The sequence below is a fragment of the Kogia breviceps genome, chromosome 3, assembly GCF_026419965.1.
Source record: "Kogia breviceps isolate mKogBre1 chromosome 3, mKogBre1 haplotype 1, whole genome shotgun sequence".
NCBI classification, from domain to species: Eukaryota; Metazoa; Chordata; class Mammalia; order Artiodactyla; family Physeteridae; genus Kogia; species Kogia breviceps.
In genome coordinates, this window is record NC_081312.1 from 75059360 (window position 1) to 75065238 (window position 5879).

The following is a 5879-nucleotide window of genomic DNA, read 5'->3' on the forward strand; positions in this document are numbered from 1 at the left end:
TGAATTCCCTGGAGGTCCAGCGGTTAGGAATGTGTGCTTCCACAGCCGGCGCACAGGTTCCATCCCTGGTCAGGGAACTAAGATCCCCTATCCACACACCCCCACTCCCCCACCCCCCACCATGCTGTGTGACACTGCCAAAAAAAAAAAAAATATTGAATACAACCTTCCCTACAGAGCTTTGGTTTCTGTGGATTGTATTATACCTATCAATGTTCACCATATTAGCAGTTAAGATTGAAAATTTTTTAAAATATTTTTTATTCATTTGAAAACAACAATAAAAATAAACCCATTAAATGTTAACATAACCTATGGGAAATAACTATATTTTCCCAAATAAATACAATTTAGTGAGAAGAGGGGCATTGTTTTTGTTTTACAGTTTTATAATCTCTTACTATCTGACCTAATAGAAAACAGCCTGATTCACACATCTGCAATCACTCTGTTACAGTGTACTGTTTTGGTTGAAGTGTGTGAAGATCTGGACTCACTCAAATACGTAGTTGGAAAAGGGAGTAGTAGTTTAATAGCCTATTTAGATACTTGTGAACATTTTTCTTTGATACTAAACTAAAATTCAACAAGTGGGAGATTGTTAAAAGCTAGCTGCACCGTGGGATCTGACACCATATCAATGAATGTGTTAACATTTTGCATTTAGACCAAATTGGTCATTTGGAAAATATTGGTTCACTGAGTTAAACACATTGACACATTTCATGATACAATATTAAATACTGACACACTTCATTACACAATATTTAAAAATCACTTTTATTTGTATCACCACCTATCTCACCAGAAAAGTCTTTGAGTATTGGGAACTTGTCAGGTTCACAGTTGCAGATACAAGTTTCCCAAAATTCTAATTTTCATCTGCAAATTTGAGTTTTATCATTGGCAATAAATACTAAGTCACTTGTTTTCCTTGAAGTGACAAGCTCATTTTGTGTATTTTTGAGAAAATGTCTACCAAATACCCAAATTTGAATAAGTATAGTTTGTTTGTTACTTGTTCTTTCAGATTAAAAAGGTGTTCCATTAAAAAGTGATTAGCTCAGGTCTTCCCTGGTGGCGCAGTGGTTGAGAATCCGCCTGCCGATAAGGGGACACGAGTTCGTGCCCCAGTCCGGGAAGATCCCACATGCCGCGGAGCGGCTGGGCCCGTGAGCCATGGCCGCTGAGGCTGTGCGTCCGGAGCCTGTGCTCCGCAACAGGAGAGGCCACAGCAGTAAGAGGCCTGCGTACCAAAAAAAAAAAAAAAAAGAGAGAGAGAAAGTTTTATCCTGCAGGTGGAGAGGAGGGGCATTCCCAGTCAGGGGAAAAGCATCAGTAAACACATTAGTATGGGAAAGTACAGTCTGGTCCAGTGTGGCTAAAGGGCAGAATGAATGGGACACCAAAAGGATGATGAGGATAAGAAGATATTATGGGGAAAAAGCTAGAGAGATGGACTGATGCCTTCATCCAAGAGTTTAGACTTTATTTTTTTTTTTTTAGACTTTATTTTTTAAGCTAGTGGTTCCCCCAACCAATAGGCAGATCCATCTTTTTTTTTTTTAATGTGAAACACAATTTATTATACAAAACTAGGTGCATCAAAACTTCAGTGTCAGAATAGCTCTGTATTCCAAGGGCTATGGACTGGACCTCACCCCAACCCTTGCTAGGGATCAGGCTGGGCACAACGACCCCAGTCCTGAACCAGGAGAGTAGGAACCAGATACAGAAGCATAAGTGTAGGTCTAGGGCAGTGGGGCAGGCATTTGAACTCCCTCCAAATAGGGTGGCTCCTCCTTGGAAAGGCTGGACATATGCCTGGGGTAGAAACACCCAAATCCCTCTACCCAAACACCAAAGCAAGAGGGTGGAACCCATCAAAATCTGAGGATGAGGAAGAAAAAAAAAGCCAACCATAAAATAGATTCTACAAAAGTATAGCAAGGATTGGCTGCCTTCTGGGGCAGCTGGGTGGGTGTGTAAGCTTCTGACCTCCACATTCTATATGGGGGCAAGTGGCTAAGAGTCAGCACCAAAGGTCTGACAGGGTCTCCCTGCCTCCCCTCTACCCACCGCATGAGCCTTGGACTGAGGACCTTCCGCTTCCTCCCTTGCTCCTCCCAGCCCAGGTGCAGAGTAGAATTTCCAAAACCCATGGGACAGACTGACAGGGAGAATCCCTGGGAATGTGGGAGCTGCCCAAGGCCCAGCCCAAAGGACCCTGAGGGCAGGCAGGAATCTGTTCTCTACCTGAGAGTGGCCACAGGAAGTGGCTCCTGGCAGGGCGGGGATGGGGTCCGTAGACCTGGGGCCTCTGGCTGACCCCTGAGGGAGGCGGTGCTCGCAACTGTGGCTAACACCAGCCTCACACAGCCTGCAGCTCCCCCTGCAGGCGACTCAGCTCCTCTAGCTCTTGCTTGTGGCAGTCGGTCTTGTGAGCCACCAAGGAGCGGTAGAAATGCAGGGCAAAGGCCATGAACACAAGCCCAACAGGTACCATGATTGCCGTGGAGGCCATGGCTGCTTGCCAGCCTGGTCCGTGGGCCCCACCACTGCCACATGCTTGCTGAGGTGGGCAGGCCTCAGGTGGCTCAGCCTGTGACGGGGCTACAGAATCAGAGGATGGCTTGGAAGCTGGACTAAGGGAGGTGGCCACTGGTGGCAGAGTCTCAGGCACCTGGGAGGCAGGTACCACAGAGCCTGGTGTGCCCAAGGGGGCCCCGATGGGCACAAACTTGACCCAGCCAACCAGGACAACTTCAGCAAGGAAGAGGAAGGTGCCCAAGGCAGTGGAGAAGCCCCAGGCCAGCTCCACGTAGCGGTGGAGTCGCTGGTGTGGAGACTGGTGGACAGAGTTGAGGTTGTGGACGTTGCTAACGGCTTCAATGTGAGGCAGCAGACAGGTGGAGACCATGAGTGCAAAGAGGTGCACAGCCACCAGCACGGTGGTGGCAGGCACTGAAGGCCACCAGCAGGCCCGGCGGGTATTCGTGGTTGTTCTCCAGCTGTACCTCTACCATGGCCACCATGGAGAAGCCCGCAGGGCAGACGTGAGGCTGGAAGCTTTCAGCTTGGCCCGACTGAGGTAGAGGCGGCGCCAGCTTAGCGCCCGCAGCGAGTGCTGACTGGCCCCCATCAGGTCCAAGTAGCCGCGGTGCACGAACTCCCGGTAGGTGCTCGCGGGGCTCTCGGCCTCCGGGTTCAGCGGGGCCTGTTCGCCCGGGTCCCCCTCGCCGCCCTTCATCCTGGGGCCGCAGCACCAGGCGGGCCAGTCCATCAAGGCGGGGCCGAGTCGCCTCGGGGACCCCAGCAGGGCCGGCCCAGGCTGGAGGAAGGCCCCATCCCCCGGCGGGACGAGCGGGGGTCTGCGGGGAGCCCTAGGGGCTGAAGCAGGACTGCCGAGGCCGAAACAGGAACTGGGCCAGATCCATCTTAATTAGAATCTCAGAGGGAATTTTGTGGGTAAAATGAAAGTCAGCCATGGCATGGCGTTGCCACCAGAGGGTACCACAGGAGAAGGTCTACCTGAGCACTTCCCTGTGGCCAGTATATTTTTTAATTTTAAAAGCTCCTTGGGTGATTTTGATGCTCACTCAGCCAGCCTTAGGGACCACTGCTTTATACACTAGAGAACCATCAGAGGCTTTTAAGCAGGATAGAAACATGATCAACCCTGTGTTTTATGAAACATAAGTCTGGGGACAGAATGAAGGGATGGAAGGTCACAGATGGGGGATTAAGTGGTAGGCTATTGCAGTGGGACTGGATGAATAGTTCTGGAATAGGGCAGCAGCTATGGGATAGTAAGACAGCTGTGAGACAATTTCAGAGGCAGAACCAACAGGACTTGGTGATCAACTGGATATGGGGCTACAAAGGGAGAGGGAGGGAAAAAGATGAAGGTCTCAGACCTGGGTGATTGAGATCATGATGCTATGATAACATGATACTATGGCCATGACAAAATGAGAAACACAGGGGTTTGGTTTTTTCTGGGGAACTGAGAGGAGTTTGGTTTTGAACCCAGTAACTGGCATGACCTAATGGGGCTATTACCTGGCCTCAGAACTGAGTCCTATCTTCTCACTCTAATTCCCCTTTCTGAGTATAGTAATTGTAATTTTTTGGAAGTTTTCTTCTGCTTCTTGCATAACCTATGTTTGTTATTGTCATGCTGGAGCTTTCCTCAAATGTCCAGTGATCCTTTGTTGTGGAGTCAAGATGTTACAGGAAAATGGGGCGTGAGAGGCTGGTCAGGTGCCAGGTCTCAGGTGAGTCCCTGGAATGGGCCACCAAGTGAGGGTCCTGGCTTTGCAGAGCAAAAATTCAAGAGCGAGCCACAGTAAAGTGAAAGCAGGTTTATTTAAAGAGGAATACACCGTTCCATAGGCAGAATGCTGTCCGTCTCAGAAGGCGAGTGGCCCTGGGCTGCAGGGGTGGTTAGTGTTTATGGGCTGGGTAATTTCCTATACTAAGTGGGAGGAATATTCTAACTGTTTTGGAGAAGGGGCAGCAGTTTCCAGGAATTGGGCCACCGCCCACTTTCTGGCCTAAAATGGTCAGCCTCCGAACTGTCGTCATGGCACCGGTGGGTGGCTGTCATTTAGCATGCTAATATATTACAATGAGCATACAATGAGGCTCAAGGTCTACTAGAAGTTGAATCTTCCGCCATCTTGGGCCTAGTAGGTTCTAACCAGTTTTTGTCGTACCCTCAAGGGCTATGTCATTCTTTTAAAGGTTGTGTCCTGCCCTCTTCCCTCCTGTCTCATAGGAAACTAAGCTGCACCTGGACTTTAGGAAGAAAGAGAAAGATCTAAAGTGTTGGCATCTAAGGTCCTTGTATTAGTCAGGGTTCCCCAAAGAAACAGAACCAGTAGGAGATATATGTGTATCTATATATGGGGGGAGGGAGAGAGAGAGATTTATTTATAACAAATTGGCTTACTCAATACGGAAGCTGGGAAGTCCCATGATCTTCTGTCTGCAGGCCAGAGGCTCAGGAAAGGTGCTGGTGTAAGTCAGTCCATGTCCAAAGGCCAGAGAATCAGGGGAGTCAATGGTTTAAATCCCAATCTGAGGGGTACAGAAGGTGAGATGAGAGGTCCCAACTCCAGCAGGCAGATAGGAAGCAAAAAGGGGTGAATTCCTCCTTCCTTTGCTTTTTCTCCTATTCAGTCCCTCAACAGATTTGATGATGCTGACTCATGTGAGGAAGGGCAATTTACTTTAATGGATCCGTCCATTCAAATGCTAATCTCATCCAGAAACACTCTTACAGACACACCCAGAAATAATGCTCACTCTGGGTAACCTGTGGCTAGTCAGGTTGACACCTAGAATCAATAATCACAGTCCTTGAGGTTCTTGAAGGCAGATGGTCTTTGTTCACCATTATATTCCCTGTATCTAGCACAGTAAACAGTTGATCAATATTGGCTGAATATGCAAGTGAAATTAATTGAGCACATCCCTGTATATGTAATCAAATTTCTAAAAGAATTTATTTCTCTATTAATCTGATTAATTGTGTAGTATTGAAGATTTCCTAAAAGACCACATGCTCTTACTATAGATTGTATATTCTACATCAGTGATCTCCACACTATAGCCTTTTATTTTTTTATTTTTTCTTTTGGCTGCGTTGGGTCTTCGTTGCTGCACGCAGGCTTTTCTCTAGTTGTGGCAAGCGGGGGCTACTCTTCGTTGTGTGCGTGGGCTTCTCATTGCAGTGGCTTCTCTTGTTGCGGAGCACTGACTCTAGGAGCGCAGGCTTCAGTAGTTGTGCTTTACGGGCTCTAGTTGCTCCGCAGCATGTGGGATCTTCCTGGAACAGGGCTCGCACCTGTGTCCCCTGTATTAGTAGGCAGATT

General features: G+C 48.2%; 1 pseudogene; it reads right to left on the reverse strand.

The window, feature by feature from the left end:
• Positions 1-2370: 2370 nt before the first annotated feature.
• On the reverse strand, positions 2371-3323 carry LOC131753445 (protein orai-3 pseudogene; annotated as a pseudogene).
• Positions 3324-5879: the final 2556 nt, after the last annotated feature.